The 16,159-nt window shown below is 47.9% G+C and overlaps 1 protein-coding gene across 1 annotated transcript in view; it reads right to left on the bottom strand.

The window, feature by feature from the left end:
- Window positions 1–12,728, bottom strand: part of RFTN1 (raftlin, lipid raft linker 1) — a 204,300-nt gene extending 191,572 nt beyond the window's left edge. Inside the window, exon 1 of the mRNA XM_045538264.1 lies at window positions 12,531–12,728. The gene's annotated coding sequence lies outside the window, so the exon portion shown is untranslated. The remainder of the gene's footprint in view (window positions 1–12,530) is intronic.
- Window positions 12,729–16,159: the final 3,431 nt, after the last annotated feature.

The raw sequence follows: 16,159 nt of genomic DNA, 5'->3' as shown, positions 1-16,159 counted from the left end.
CCGTGTCATTTTAAATGATGAAATGTTGAAATTATTATTTTAAAAGTATTGCCAATTTGTTTCTGAAATGCTTCTCAAAATGCCCATGAAACACTGGAAAATCATGTCAAAAGGATCGCCTTCTTAAAAGATTATTTTTTCAGCCAGAATTTATAAAAGCCTCAGTTTAAAAATTCATTTTTACTATCAACTGGCATGCACACATTTAAATAATGGGGGCAATAAATGTAGTTATATTTTCAAATACAAATTAGTTTCATTAAGAGTGAGCCCTCATTTACCACACTTGCTGCTAATCGGAGGCAGCCTGTAAAGCTAATTTTAACAAATGCCAACAGCTCGTGACAAGCACCCAGAGACGGGGCAATCATATGCGACGATGCCGGATCAGCTGGCAAGCTCGTTTTTTATTTCTACACTCAAATTCCATATTTGAAGACTCAAGCGTGTTTATTACTTCAGTCGTCCAAAGGAAAAACTGATCATCCAAATTAAGAAGTCTTTACATGACAACGACATCTCTGGCAATCCAGAATTATAAATGAAAACTTCGAAATTCAGAAAACTATTCAGATGGTGTCAAATTTTGATCTTCCGCAAACATAGTCTAAGAAATCCAAGGGTAAGTAAAACGTACCTGTGGAAAGTGTCCCTGATCCAATGCCAGAAGTAATGAGCCATCTATATGAAACAATATTATTGTACAGTACCACTTTTTAAAAGTGCCTGTGTATCTATCTGCATATAAAATCCACATTTTTAAAAAACTGGCCGGACAGGGAACGCATATTAACAGAACTTTCCTCTGGGTCATGAGATTATGGTGACATTTCCAGGATTTCTGTGTTCAGCATGCATTATTTTCATAGTTGAAAACAATAGGGGTGTCATAGCCAGTCTCTAAGATGGGCCCCCACGATCCTACTGGTATCCACACCCTTGTGTGTTCCCCTCCCACGCTGAAAAGGACTGGCCTCTGTGGCCAATAGAATACTGGGGAAATGACGGAGTGTGATTCCAAGGCTAGGTCATAGGTTCCACCTTGCTCTCACAGATCTCTGGGGGCTGCCCCCTGCCCTGCTGTAAGGACACTATCCCCCGGGGGAGAAGTCCCCTGTGCAGGGAAGGCCTCCTTCCAACAGCCAGCACCAACCTGACACCACGTGGAAGCGGATCCTTCAGGCCTGCTGACATCTTACCTGCAACCTCATGAGAGACCCTAAGTCTGAACCACCCGGCTAAGCCACTGCTGGATTCCTGACTCACAGAAACCACGTGCCATAATACATGTTTGTTGTTTTAAGCCTCTAGGTATCTATCAGAGCAATTTGTTACACAACAAAACATACCTAATACATGTGGGGTTCACATCATAAAAAGAAAACACTTGCTTCCCACCACTCCCCCCACCCACCAACGTCTGAGTGGGGGTCTGCTCCAGAGGACACGTCTGCTCTGCTGCTCTCCCCATCGCAGCCACGCTCCCCTAGACACAGCTCCCTCTCAGAACGTGCTGCTCAACCTGCGGCCCTCAGCCCAGCAGTGTCGCAGCATCTGGGAGCTTGTTAGAAATCCCACCCCAGGCCTCCTGAATCACAAGTGACATTCGAACAGCAAGTAATTCATCGAAGTCTGACTCAGAGTAAAGTCTGAGAGCCCCTGGGCTATGGCAGTGGTTCTCAATCCTAGCTGCACAGTGGAATTATCTGGAAAGCTGCTCAAAGTCCTGGTGCCCAGGCATCTGGGGTGGGGCCCAAGCACCATTATTTTTTAAAATCCCCCAGCTGACTCTAACATGCAACCAGGGCTGAGAAATCATTGCTCTCGGTAGAGCAAACCCAGTCTTTTTCCACTCCCAGCCTCTCCAATCGCCTGACAGCCAGAGCTCAGCGGGGCCTGGGAGCTTCCCTAAGCCTCACGTCCAGGACTGAGAACCACAGTCCAGAACTCAGCCCATGGGAGCCCTTGGTTCCACACCCCCAATCTCTTGACTCTCTTTCTACTTCAGACGCCCCCTTCCCAGGCCCCTCTGCTGTCCTCCCAAACACAGGCACACCCCCAAACTTCCATCCTCAGCCCTCCTCCTGCCCCACTTTCCTAGAATTATTTTACTTACAAACCACTTCAAACATATGGAAAAGTACAGAAAATGAGACATCTATGTACCCACCACTTAGATTTAACAAATGCTTACATTTTACTTTATTTGCTTCACATCTTTTATTTCTGCATTAATAAGACTTCTTGGACACAGCCTCCACACCCATCCTTTTCTCCCGATCCACCTATCCCTGCATTTACCATTTTACAATCTACATATAACACCCAGAACAACATCTGACAGAGATCCTGAGACGCTCTCAGTTCGTGGTATGCTTAGTTTCTTGGTATGTTTTTGAAGGTACCCCCTAGGCTAAAAGAATACTTAAGAGTTCCATTTACTAAGTAGTTTGGTCCAAACAACTTAATACTTACAGCCTAACAATTTACTAGCCTTCTGGAAAAGACAGAACACATAAACTGAAAAAAATTTTTTTTCTTTCATTCTTAACGAACCACACTTACTTACTAAGGGGTTGTGTGCATCTGCTGGGTACTACACCACTTCTCAAACCCACGAACCACACTCGACACCGCCACCCTCACTTCCTGTTCCACAATGATTTTCTGAGCAACCACCCAAGATCCAGCTTCATAAAGCTATGATGTCATCAGGAGTGAGGTGCTGTCTAACGTTGGTGCTGTGAAGTAGCTCAAGCTAGTTGTTAGCATGGTGTCCAACACACATCAAGCATTGCTGCATCTCCCTCAAAAATGTAAAATACCCCTTGGCCCCCCTGTGATTTGCTGCAACACCCTGGGGTATCTAAGCACAGAATTTGGAAACCACCAATATGTGTGTGCTCAAAAAGTCACGTGCATGATATTGTCCCCCCTTAGCATTCACACACCATCTCTTGCCCCAACTTAACCCACTCCAGGCAGAAGCGCCCCAGTCTCTCTCCCCAGCCTGTCTTCTCTCCAGCTCCAAGCAGACATCTCCAAGGACCTGTGTCAACATCCTCACCTGGAACTTTCCCAGCACTTCCAGAAGAATATGCCCGAAAGAAAGCGCGACACCCTGCCCCGCTAGCCTGCTCTTCCTCCTGCATGTCCCGTCTCTGTGGGGAGTGTCGTGCCCTCCTGACATCCAGGCTCAAAACCCCAGGTGTCAGCCAGCTCCTGCCCCCACGCTCACCTGACACTGGCCTGCCCAGCACGGCGGGTGCTTTCCACCCCTCCGCTTCACTCTCCAAGACACCTGGCTTTCCAGGACAATCCCATGCCTTCCTTGACTCTGGCTCCCCCTCTTCTACTTAATACCCATCACCAGCTTTTGCCACGTTAACAATTCTGCACCCACACAGGCAGCTCAAAAAGCACAACCACACCACTGTCCAGCTTGGACAATCTCAATCTCACCCCACCCCCAATCTCCACCTGTCTCGCCCCACCCTCCCTTCTTTCCAGTCCTGCTCCCGCTGTTTCCCTTCACTGCCGACCCGAGTCATGTCAAGGCTAAGCCCCTTGATCTTTTGTAGCTGCTCAGAACTCTCCAGACACCACTCCTTTACTGGACCTCCGCCTGGCATTCCTTTCCTTTCCATCTTGACCCTCTGTATTAGTCAAGGTTCTCCAGAGAATCAGAACCAACCAGATGTGTACACATATGTGTGCATATCTAGATAGATGGAAATGGACAGATAGACAGATTGACAGGGAGAGACAAAGAGAGATATTTATTACTTAGAATTGGCTCATGCGACTGTGGGGGCTGACAAGTCCAAACTCTTCAGGGCAGGACAGAAGGCTGGAAACCCAGGGAAGAGTTGATGTTACAGTCTTATGGTTTCTGTTTTTTTTTTTTTTTTTTTTTGAGACAGAGTCTCACCACTCTGTCACCCTGGCTAGAGTACCATGGTGTCATCATATCTCACAGCAACCTCAAACTCCTAGGCTCAAGCAATCCTCTTGCCTCAGCCTCCCGAGTACCTGGGACTACAGGCACACCCCACCATACCCAGCTAATTTTTCTATTTTTAGTAGACACGGGGGTCTCGCTCTTGCTCAGGCTGGTCTCGAACTCCTGAGCTTAAGCGATCCTCCCGCCTCAGCCTCCCAGAGTGTTAGGATTACAGGTGTGAGCCACCATGCCCGGCTGACATGGCAGCCTTGAGTCCAAAAGTAGTCTGGAGTCAGAATCCCTTCTTCCCTGGAGGATCTCAGTATTTCTTCTTAAGGCCTCCAACTGAACAGATGAGGCCTACTCACATTATGGAGAATAATCTGCTTTACTCAAATTCTGCTCATTTAATTATTAATCACATCTAAAAAATCCCCCACAGCAACACCTAGACTGGTGTTTGACCAGAAATTAAGCACAATGGCCTAACCAAGCGGACGCAGAAAATGAACGATCAGACCCTCTTCCAGGGTTGGGTTCTAACCAGATTGCCACTCCAAGCTGTTTATTCATTAACAAATACATACTGAGCACTTTCTATATGAAAGGCCTGTTCTAAATGCTGGCAATACCAAAGTAAAACAAAAGAGATACACACTAAAAAGAACAACCCTGCCCTTGGGGACCTTACATTCAGGATCAGAAGAGCAGACAATAGAAAAATAAAAATATGATATGAAATTTAATGTTTGAAGTAAAATAACACAGTCAGGAGAGATAGCAATCACAGAGGAAGGAGGGACAGTTTTTAAAGACAGGATGATCAGGGAAGGCCTCATCCAAAAGGTGACATATAAGCAAACTCATGACAAAGGTACCAGAGGGAGCCATGGGATATGGGGGAGGGTGGGCCAGGCAAGGCCAGGCAAGGCAAACAACCCCGGGCGTTGCATCCCCAGGAGTTAAGGACATTGGCTTTGCCCTGACTGAGCTGGGAGCCCCTGGCAGTGGCCCCCAATCTTTCTGGCACCAGAGACAGTTTGCATGGAGGACAAGTTTTCCATGGACTGGTGGTGGGGGGATGGTTTTGGGATGATTCAACCACATTACATTTACTGTGCATTTTATTTCTATTATTATTACATTGTAATATATAATGAAATAATTATACAACTGCCATAGGCTGGGGACCCCTGCCCTGGAGAGTTTTATGCAGAGTGGAGACATGAGTCCCTCCGGCTGTGACCAACCATGGGAACAGGGAGACCAGATGGCAGTGGGTAGAGGTGTGGGCAGTGGTCAAATTCTGGATATTTTTTGAAGGTAGAAAACGGGATATATTGATGGTTTGGAAATAGGGGATGAGAAAAAGAGGGTGTCCAAGCCACCTGTAGAGTTGTTCACCTGAGCCACTGGGAGGCTGGGGCGGCCATCTTCTGAGGTGGGGAGCGAGAGGAAGCCAGGAGTTTGTTGTAGCCATGTCGACTCCGTCCAAGCGGATGTGTACAGTGGGCAGTGGGATATACCAGCCTGAGTTCAAGGGAGAGCCCTGGAGATTCTGGTAAATCCTCACCTCCCACATGACAGAAATTTCTCAAAGACAGCAAGTGCATCTTCTTCATCCCCAACAGCAGCTACCCCAATGCCCTGACCCTAACAGATGCATAATAAATACCCACTCAGTCAACACCCTTCAGGAATAGGGAAGGCACTTATCTGATAAAGGATGGAAACGGCCTTTGGAATACTCCCCTGTGGCTGTCAAGTTCACTTTCTTAACAGTACAGCACAGGGGTTGGGTTCACAGGCTCTGGGGACAACACTAACTAGGTTCAAATTCTGGTGCTCCGGCCGGGCACGGTGGCTCACGCCTGTAATCCTAGCACTCTGGGAGGCCGAGGTGGGCAGATCGTTGGAGCTCAGGAGTTCGAGACCAGCCTGAGCAAGAGCGAGACCCCGTCTCTACTAAAAAAATAGAAGGAAATTAGCTGTACAACTAAAAATATATAGAAAAAATTAGCCAGGCATGGTGGTGCATGCCTGTAGACCCAGCTACTCAGGAGGCTGAGGCAGGAGGATCGCTTGAGCCCAGGAATTTGAGGTTGCTGTGAGCTAGGCTGACACTACAGCACTCTAGCCCGAGCAACAGAGTGAGACTCTGTCTCAAAAAAAAAAAAAAAAAAAAATTTCTGGTGCCCCTATTCCTAGCTATGTGGCCTCAAGGAAGCCATTTAACCTCAATGTTCTCATCTGTACAATGGGGACAGCTGCAACATCTACCCGTAGGTGAGGGTTAAATAAGGTAAGGTGAGTTAATATTTAACAGGGCTTAGAAGAGCTCAGGCACATAGAAAGAACAGCATAAATGTTAACTATTTTAGTACTGTATTAGTATTACTTTTTATCCACTATAAAGATTCCTTCTGACCTGCTCTGGCCTGGAGTCATCATTACACCACACTGAAAAGGGTGATCTTAGGGTGTCACAAGATATTGGATTATTCCCAAAGACCTCTCTAAATTAAAGACGTGTTTAAATGAACAGTCTGATTTCTTATATATATGTTTCCAAAATTTGGTAGTACATGATATGGACATGTTCTGTTAACCGAAGTCTGTTATTAACCAAATCTTTTCTTTTCTTTTTTTTTTTTTTTTTTCAGACAGAGTCTCACTGTGTAGCCCAAGCTAGAGTGCAGTGACATCATCATAACTCATTGCAACCTCAAACTCCTGGGCTCAAGCGATCCTCCTGCCTCAGCCTCCCAACTAGCTGGGACTACAGGTGTGCACCCCAATGCCAGGCTAATTTTTCTATTGTTTGTATAGATAGGGTCTTGCTCTTGCTCAGGCTGGTCTCAAACTCCTGAGCTCAAGTGATCCTCCCACCTCAGCCTCCCAGAGTGCTAGGATTACAGGCGTGAGCCACAGTACCCGGCCAACCAAATCTTTTCTCATCCAACTTTATGAATAAGATCTATTACAATAGTTTCCCCAAATCTGAGGAAGTTGAGAGCTATTCCATACAACTTGAAGGATTCCTCAGGATGAAGGGTGAAATGCAAAGTAGGGAGTTTCAAAACACATAAACACACACACACACACACACACACACATACAAGCATGGAAGCTGATAATCCTCTGTAAAGAATAAATTCTGACCCTCAAGGAGATCTGCCTATGGAACAACAAAATGACATTTCAGGTGTAAAAGCCAAAGAAAGCTGTCAGTGGGTGCATCTGGCTTCCTGGCTGAAAGAGTGTGGAAATCTCCAATACAGGATCATAGAGTAGCATATGAGTGGGTCAGCCTCAAACAAACTGAACAAAACATAGCTTCAGTTGATTTTCTACCTCTGGCCAGCCTCACTGCCCACTGACCCTCAAGGATTGGCTCCCCCCTTCCTTTGAATCTGATTCTGCAGTAGTGCACACCATAGAAGAGGGAGACCCAAGGTACCATCCCTCCACTGTCCTGTGTAACTGGGACACTGCAGTTGCCAGCCCTTGCCATCACTGCCTGCCCCCCAGAGGCAGGTCAGACCCAGGAAAATCCCAAAGAGAGCCTTCAAGTACCCTAAATGGTGTCTCCTCCATCTTAGTCTTGGCAGGTAGCCATCACTGCAGAATGTGACCTGATTTTCCAGCTCTTTGGTTCTGACCCACTGAGAGCGATTTTTCTTCCTGAATTCAGCCCAGGTAGGGAGCAAGTCACACAAATGCATATTTAAAAGCTGAACCAAATTCTTATTTGGAGAGCAAGGAATTAGCAGGGCTCAAGCAGTGGCTATCGCTTGCTGGCTACACAGATCTTTTATGAGAAAGCATTTTGATAAAATATGCAATGATAATAACAAAAGCCTCTTTGGGGGCCAAGGAGAAAAGGGAGACTGAAATTCATGTCAAAAACTGATGTGGATGGAAGGATCTCACACACACACACACACACACACACACAAATCTTTAAAAGGTAAACATAAAAGAAACGTCTGGCTAAATTTATCTCTTTGTCAGTGCAAAATAGCCTAAGCCTTAGCCAAGTCTGTTACCAATTCTTAAACTGAGGGGAAAAAAAGAAATGCTTATTTAGAGTAGCACTATCAAACAGAACGTTCAGCAGTGAAGGAAATACTTGATCTGTGCGATCCAATTCAGTAGCCACTAACCACATGTGGCCTGGACCACTTGAAATGTGGCCGTAAGACTGAGGAACTGACTTTTTAATTTTATTTCATTTACAGTTAAATGTACAGCCACATGTAGCTAGCAGTTACTGTATTGGACACTACAGACACTCAAACCAAACAGCTGGCAACAGCTTTCGTTCCTACAATAAAATTACAATCCTAATCAACCAACAATATCTTAAATTACCACCAAAATGAGTACAGGTCCCTGGCTGTACCAAATTCAGCAAGCTTAAAACAAAAAGAAAAAGAAAAAGAAACTCCAAAGACTAAAGAAAATTATTCCAATGTGGCATTTCCTGTAACTTTGTTCTGACTATCCAGTTCACATTGTTATACTATGGCTTCGCGTATTTGGAAATCTGTGCTTACAGGTGGATTCTTGCATTTGCTGAACCAGAATGTCACAGTCTCTCCCCTTAAGGTCCTTGGAAACATGAAAATGTGAACTCAGAGTAAGTTAACCTCACTAAGCTTCAGTTTCCTCAAGGCTAAAGTGCAGATAATATTAGTACTCCCAAATAATGTGTATAAAGTGCCCAACAGAGCCTTGCAAAGAGTAAGCATTCAGCAAGTGATAGCTATAGTTACTAGTATTTTTGTTAATAACAACTTTAAAATCTGCTATAAAAAGGAATGGTGCTAATACAATGAAAGTTTACAGTCAACAAACTTTTCCTAGGCCCACATACTTTGAATGCATTTCCCAGGCTATGGCAAAGTGGCCTCTAGTGAAATACATCTTGGGGCTTTGACATCTTGTCACCCACTGTCAAGCTCCAGAGAGGCAATAACCAAGATGGGTAGCACAAGTCACAAAAGTCATTCAGCCAATGTTTGCTGTGCCCCTACCCAGTGGCTGGCACTGTACTAGGCTCTGGAGGATGAGGGAACAGAACACAAACAGTGCAATCAATGTCTCAAGACTCTGCACCATCTGCCATCTGACTCCTGCAAAGCATGGCAAGCACTGGGACACCTTCATGGGATGCAAAAATGTCATCCTGGGGTCCCGCTTAGGCAGAAAGGTGCACTTCCTGTTTCCTGGACCAGCCAAGACCAGGTTCTGCAGCTGGCCCCACAGACAGGGACTGAGGTATAAGGCAACCGAGGGGCACAGACCCATTTTCTCAGCCAGGACAGTAAGAGAGGTAGTGGCAGGCCTTGTTTCTCACTAACAGGCCAAATCACTTTTATAGGAGAGCCTTCTCTGAGTCTTCAAAAAGCCAAACTGACTTGCCTCACAAAGCAAAAACAGCCGTTTCCACAGCCAGCCGCCCAAGCCAGTGAAATCCAAGGGGAATCTTCACCAAGTTCACATCAGCCAGACCAACAGGGCAGAAATCTCCCAGGAGTTTCTAAGCAGAAGTTTAGTGGAATTCTGTGGGGGTTGGGGGTTATTTTTCTTTTTATAGAAAGTGCTCAATCTTCTTTTGTAACGGAGGGTACATTCCCCTATGGAATTCCCTTCTCTGGAGATATCTAAAAATAAAATATTCATCTGATCGCCTACAATAATTTAAGTTTAAACCCTTTTGCTGGCAGGGTCAGGGATTTCCTACATCCCCTCCACCTATGTAAACAACATGCTCCAGACTGTTTCAGGTGGTCCCAATGTCTGGGTCTCTCTGGCCCCCAAAAAACACTAGTCAAATCATACCCTGGACTTTGAGATAGGAAAGATACAGTGTTATATCTGGAATCTCATACTTGTATTCTTTGCTGGTAGGAGTGTAAGAAGGCATACCATGTTGGGAAAAGGGGCAGTTTTCTTACCAGGTTCACATAAACCACCTCTATGACCCAGCAACTCACAGCTAGGTATTTACCCACGAGAAATGAGAACATATGTCTCTAGGAAGACTTATACACAAATGTTCACAGCAGCTTTGTTTATAACAAAAAGCATGTGGGGGGGGCATGACCCATGTGCCCATGAACAAAACAATATCTAAACAAACTATGGAACAGACAAACGCGGGAATATAATTCAGCAATAAAAAAGACCACATTACTGATACAACCTGGATGAATCTCAAAAACATGCTGAGTGAAAAAAGCTTTACACAATGCTATTGAATTCCACTTATATGAAGTTCATAGACAGGCTAAACTAACCTATGATGAGAAACAGGGCAGTTGTTGCCACTGGGAGGTGGGGGCAGGGATTCACTGAGGATGGGGATGAAGGAATCTTCTGGGGTGATAGTAATGTTCTCTGTCTTGACAGGGACTGGGGTTACACAGGTGCACGCATCTGTCAAAACATTATGCAAATCTCTAGATTTGTGCATTTCACTATGTATGTAAATTTCACCTCAAGAAAACCATGAACATATATTGAACTCTTAAATAATAAAATGTATGCTGAAATGTTTAGGAGCAACCTGTACCAATGTCTCTAATTTACTTGAAAACGCATAGAACAATCATCTGGACTGATGGATGGATGGATAGAGGAATGGATGGATGGACAGATGTGTAATAAAGCCGCTAAAACAAAATGTTAATTACAGCCTCCAGGCATGTGTATTTAGGTGGTCACTATTCTTGCAACTTTTCTGTATCTTAAAAAATGGGATGGAGGGGGTAGAGTCACAGTGTCCTCTCTCTCCTTAAGTTAGAAATTTGGCAAGGCACCCATGCCCACCAAGCCATGGGATCACATAATTTCAATTCTGCTGAAAAGTGAAGACTGGAGGAACACAAGCAGCTTTACAGGAACTCACATCACTCATGCCAAAGATTTTCTGCCTGTTTCCCTACAGACAAAGCAATTATTTGAATGGAAGCCAAAAATTCCTGCTCAAGAGGGAGAAAAAGAACTCACAGACTTGTATTCCCAATTTATTCTTTCAATTCCTGCACCAAATCTATTAGCTAACTGCACAGCACTCCACTTCCATTTGCCCCATGTCTATGCAGCCAAAAAGCAAACAAAGAAAAACCAATCCAGTGACTTATACAAATGCAGCCAGAGAATGACGTCCCAGCTCTTGGGCTTGGATTACTCAGGCGGGCCAGAAACCCCACTGAAGGCAAAAGAGGATGCAGATCTCAGTCAACAGTGATTTCACTGAGAATAGCACACACGCACCAAAGAGCCCCGAACAGCTTGCTGCTTAACCCTTCTGGTGGGGTTTGGTGACATCTAGGATCACCTGAACTTCTTGAGAATTCAGCTGTTCAGAGGTACAAGTTAGGAATCCCGGCAGCCGGGGGCCCATGGGAGCATAGTGGCCCTACCCACAGGCCCAGAGGTCGCTCACATTACACCCGGCTTCCTTCCTGGCAAGGCCTTACTTATCCTGAGATGACACACGATGGCAGGGGTTGGAAGACGCCGTGTGACTGCGAGTCCAGCATCTGAAAACAGCTGTCCCGACTGCAAGAGGGGGCAGTTGCTGGAAACTGGGGTGGGCCATTCACAGATAGAAGTCTGTGCCAGACTTTTTTAAAAAAATACTTTTTGTTTGTTTTTAAGCACCCAAAGAAACTCGCTGACACCACCCAGCGTCCCTGGGGACTACCCACAACCACACAGGGCGGCTGAGGGTGAGCAACAGACAGGCAGCAGGGAGAGCGCCTGGGTCTAGAACCTTGGCCTCCACGCGGCTGGCGCTGCCAAAGACAGCGATACCCGAGGTGAAGGGCACCAGCCCTGGCCCAGTACCAGGGTGCCCATGCCACAAGCCGGCTTCCTGAAATACACGCCACCGCCTCCCTGCCCAGACCCAGACCCATCCTGGCGTCCCCTGAGCCTAGGAAAGTGCGTTAGGACAAGGGAAGAAAATCCCTTACAGAAGAGGGGATCCCCGTTTTCAGTGCTGGGGACTCTCCGCGCCTCCAGTGTCTGCGGCGCTTCCCCTGAGCGAGGACGCCTCTGCCCCAGAGCAAACCCCCTCCCAGGGCACACGCCGAGGGGCAGCCGGCGCCACCCCAGCCCAGCCCGGCCCGGCCGCGCGCACCGTGAAGCCTGTACTCCGTGGCCAGCTCCTGCCGGATCCCTGCCGAGGACGCCCTGCAGCAATGTGTCCTGGACCCACCTGTAGCCTCAAAGCTCTCCCTCCGCGTCCTTCCTAGGCGCCCCGGAGCCTGCACAGCCCATGATCACCAACAGGCTGCTCTGGAGTGCCTCTCCCAACAGCGCGCCAGGGATGACTTCCCCCCCGTCCCCCCAAAAAAGTTGGCCCGAGACCCCGGCTTCCTATCGATTGGCCCCTGTCCCCTCCTACCCGGGCCAGGGTGGGCTCTTCTGGAAGCTCCGGACCCTGGGCGCAGAGCAACCTGCGGGGCGGCACCATGTGGGGCTCGCCCTGCCCGCCGGGGACCGGTCTGCAGGGCCAGATGAAGAGGCCTGTGCCCGCCGACACCGCAAACTCTGTCGCGCCCCTACCTACCGTTTGGGACCGGCGGAGGAGAAGGCGCGGGCGCGGGCTCCCCGAGACGGCGTGTTCTGTCCCGGGAGGAAAGTTTGTGCCATGCAGAGGAGGCGGCGCGGGGAGAACGTGGGCGCCCGTGGGCGGAGGCGGGGTGGGGGGCGGCGCAGCGGGTTCGGGTGTCGGTCCCTCCGCGGTCGGCGCGTCAGTCCCCCGGCGCAGCCCGCGGCCGCCGCGCTCTCGCTCGCTGAGCCCCGCGCCCGGCGCGCTCCGGCTGCAGCCCCGACGCGCCCCCGCCGCCGCCGCCGCGCGTCCGCCGGCTACACTTCCTCTTCCTCTGAACTCATGTGCAAAATATGCTGCGCTGCATCTTCAGGGGAAGCCGTGCGGCCCCTGACAGCCGCCATGGGAGCGGTGGGCCCGCCCAGCGCCCCCTCCGCGCCCTGCGCCCCGCCGAGTTCCGCGCCACGCACTGAGACCCGCGCGGCCTCACGCCCAGGGCTCTGAGCCTCGCCCAACCTCCCTCGCGACCCTTCCAAATTAAGGTTGTGTGCTGTCAGGAGAGCGCGTGGGAGGCTGGGATCCCCTAGAATTTGAGCCACCAAGGTGCTGATGGCTGGGGGCAGGGTGGGGGGGACTTAAGAGAGACCATTCCTCGGACCCCATTCCACAGGTGGGAGCGTCCCCGGACATCTCGGGTGCTGCCGAAGTAATTTATTGTGAGTTAGGGCTTCAGGAGAAGGGAAATGCTGCGGTCCCCCTTGCCACACCCCATTCCACCTACTTCAGATGTCCACAGATTTGAGAAGATCCGGGAAATCATCTTGCCTGGCAACTTGAGGCGCCCAAGGAGGAAATTATATAAATAAAGCGCCGGGACAGGGCTGCATTATTATAGTGAAGATGTGAGACAATGAACCCATTATAAAAGATTTCTTCCTGAAACTATTAAAGCAAAATTACAGTTGTAGGGGTTAAGATCGGGAGCCCTAAAGCCACATGATCAGAGTTGGCTTCTGTACTTACCGGCTGTGTGACTTTGGGTAAGTGACTTAACTGCTCTGGGCCTGTTCATTTGTCAAATAGCACTTCCTCATGGTATTATAAGTAAAGGGTTTAGGAAGCACTCGATAACTTAGCTATAATCATTATTATTATCATTACGATAAAGCGGCTGGAACAAGGAGACTGAAATAATCTAGTTAATTATCTCCATTTTCTGGTTGGGCAAAGAAGGGTCCTTAGGCGCTGGAGCCTACCCGGTGCAGGGCTGGTTTTAATGAGGTCCTAGTGTTACTAATAACAGTCCCCCAGGGGGTAAGGAAGCACTCTTGTTTTGGGAGACTCTTCTTGTTGCTACAGTTTCTCAGAGATTTTCTTCCTTGTTTTCTTTTTCATTGCCATCCCAGTTCTGTTTTCCTCCCCACTCCCCCACCACTGTTTTGCTTTTGGCTTTGGTTTTTTTCCTTTCCCTTTCCACCCACCACTTCCTGACATCACTCTCCACCACCCCACTGTGTACCCCCTTCCCCCCAACACCTGAGCGTGCCCTCTGGGAGAAAATAACAAGACCAGGTGATGGCCCAGTCCAGATTCAAACAATAGTGTGTGAGGACAAGTGTCCAGTGGCACCGATAGTTGTGACCACCCATTATGAAGCCAAAGGGAGGGGTTTTCATGTTGTTTACCTGCCTGGGGACTTGAGTTGCTGCAAGTCAGGGCCCATCTGAAATTGTTCTGATCCTTCGATGGCCACTAGATTGGAGAAAAAAAGAACATTTATAATAATAATACTCCATGGTGTGTGTATATATAATACCACATTTTTTTTTTTAAAAAAAAGAACATTTATAGATGTTAACCAGTAGTTCACAAGTAAATCCAGGGTATTTAAAAGAAGATCAAGAGAAAAAGGGGGGAAATGTAACATACTCTGGTTGTGGTGGGGGAGGTGGTTGATTTAAGCAAGTCATTTTCATTCTATAAAACTTTGGCACAGTTGGGTTTTGGATTTTGGTGGTGTCTTTTTTTTTGGACACCAAGTCCTTTAGGTTAATATGTTATTCTGATTGTTTCCATTTTCTCTCACTCAGTGTTTTCCTGAGTACTAATGGTGTATAAAGGTCTTAAATGATTTTTTTCATTGCTTGGAGCTGCATTTTTGAGGGTTTTCTAGAACTCTTGGCCTTTCCTGCCAGATATTCTGATGCTTCCTATCTAGCACATAGTAGGTGTTCAATAAACATTTACGGAATGAATGGATGAGCCTATGGCATCCAGATCTTTTAAGGCTCTGTGTAACCTACATTATACAATTATCCAGAGTGTTCTAATTTTCTTTCACCTGGAATATTTAACAAGGAGCCAAACGTAGGCTTTGTTTGCATTGTGTGGAGAGCTGCCTTGATTTTTCACTTGGCTGCCATGGACTGGCCAGCCAGGGGATAGACCCTGGGCAGCTGGACCTCACCTCTAACTGACCTCGCCTACCCAGCATCAACCCCAAAGATGCTGGAACTGTATCCTAGTGGGTTACCTTGGCAACCTCACAATGTCATCTGTTAGAATGTCCTAGGGCGGCAGCTTTTAATTCTATCACAGCGGTCTCATCGGGGGTCATGTAATAGTGCTGTTTTTCCTCTGCTCACACTTCCTCCCCCTATGATTTAACACTAAGTACTTGGGGAGGGAGCCGAACACGGGGAAAACCAAGCTATTACTGCATGACAGGTCACAGATGGCCCCAGAAGTGGGATCCCACGCGTTCGCTGTCGATAAGATGCAGGCCCCAAGTTAATGGGGAAGCTGGTTCCCCTCACACCCCCGTGGAAAGGAGAGGAGTTAAGCCAGCCTAGGCAAGTGTAAGAAGCCCGCCGTGGCCAGACTGCACAATTCTTGTAACAGCTCAGTGAAAGAAGCCTCCTGCCCCCCACCCGCTGGAGTAATTCTTTCCTGGCCTCGGCAGCACCACCCCACTCTGGAGATGATTAAGGCCATGGGTACCGGCAGCTGGAGCAATTTTGCTGCATCCTAGCTATGAGGCTTGGAGGGAAGGAGAATCCCAGCTAACCTGCTATTCTGCCCACCGTCTCCCCGCACCCCCCCACCCTACCCCTACAGTTTCACCCCACTCAGGCCCACCCTGCTCCTAACTTAGCTCAAAATCATTCAGTTCCCCCTTATTCTATAGAGAGTAATAACAACTTACGGCAGAAAATGAACCCAACAAAAGCTTTGGAACCTGAAGAGCTATTGTCCTAATTGTTTATTTACAGGACCCTAAAACTCAGATCTTATACATGGCAGCTGAACTGCAACGTTTCAGGGCTGGTGGGAGAGATAACTGAACTCATCTATGCCCCGGAGGTGCAAGAATTATTCATCTTTATCATTACAGTTAATATTTCAAGTAGGTTTGCAGCCCCTTGAGATGACAGTCTGGCCAGCTGCTCCACACTGAACGGTTATGGGAAGCTGGCCCCACGCAGAGTGACACTCGTGCCTATGAGGAGGCTGACAGCCGAGGCCGGAGTTCCGTGCCCCAGAGCCAGTGGTGTTGGAGGAGCCCCCGGCCTTTGTTCATCGTGACGGGCACAGCCCACACAGGCACAGCCCTGGGAAGACCTTGGCGCTCCTGGTCGCGCTAGAGC

The sequence above is a fragment of the Lemur catta genome, chromosome 1 (assembly GCF_020740605.2).
Source record: "Lemur catta isolate mLemCat1 chromosome 1, mLemCat1.pri, whole genome shotgun sequence".
Taxonomy (NCBI): domain Eukaryota; kingdom Metazoa; phylum Chordata; class Mammalia; order Primates; family Lemuridae; genus Lemur; species Lemur catta.
Note: the sequence above shows the minus strand (reverse complement) of the source record. Positions and strands in the feature narration are given on the sequence as shown.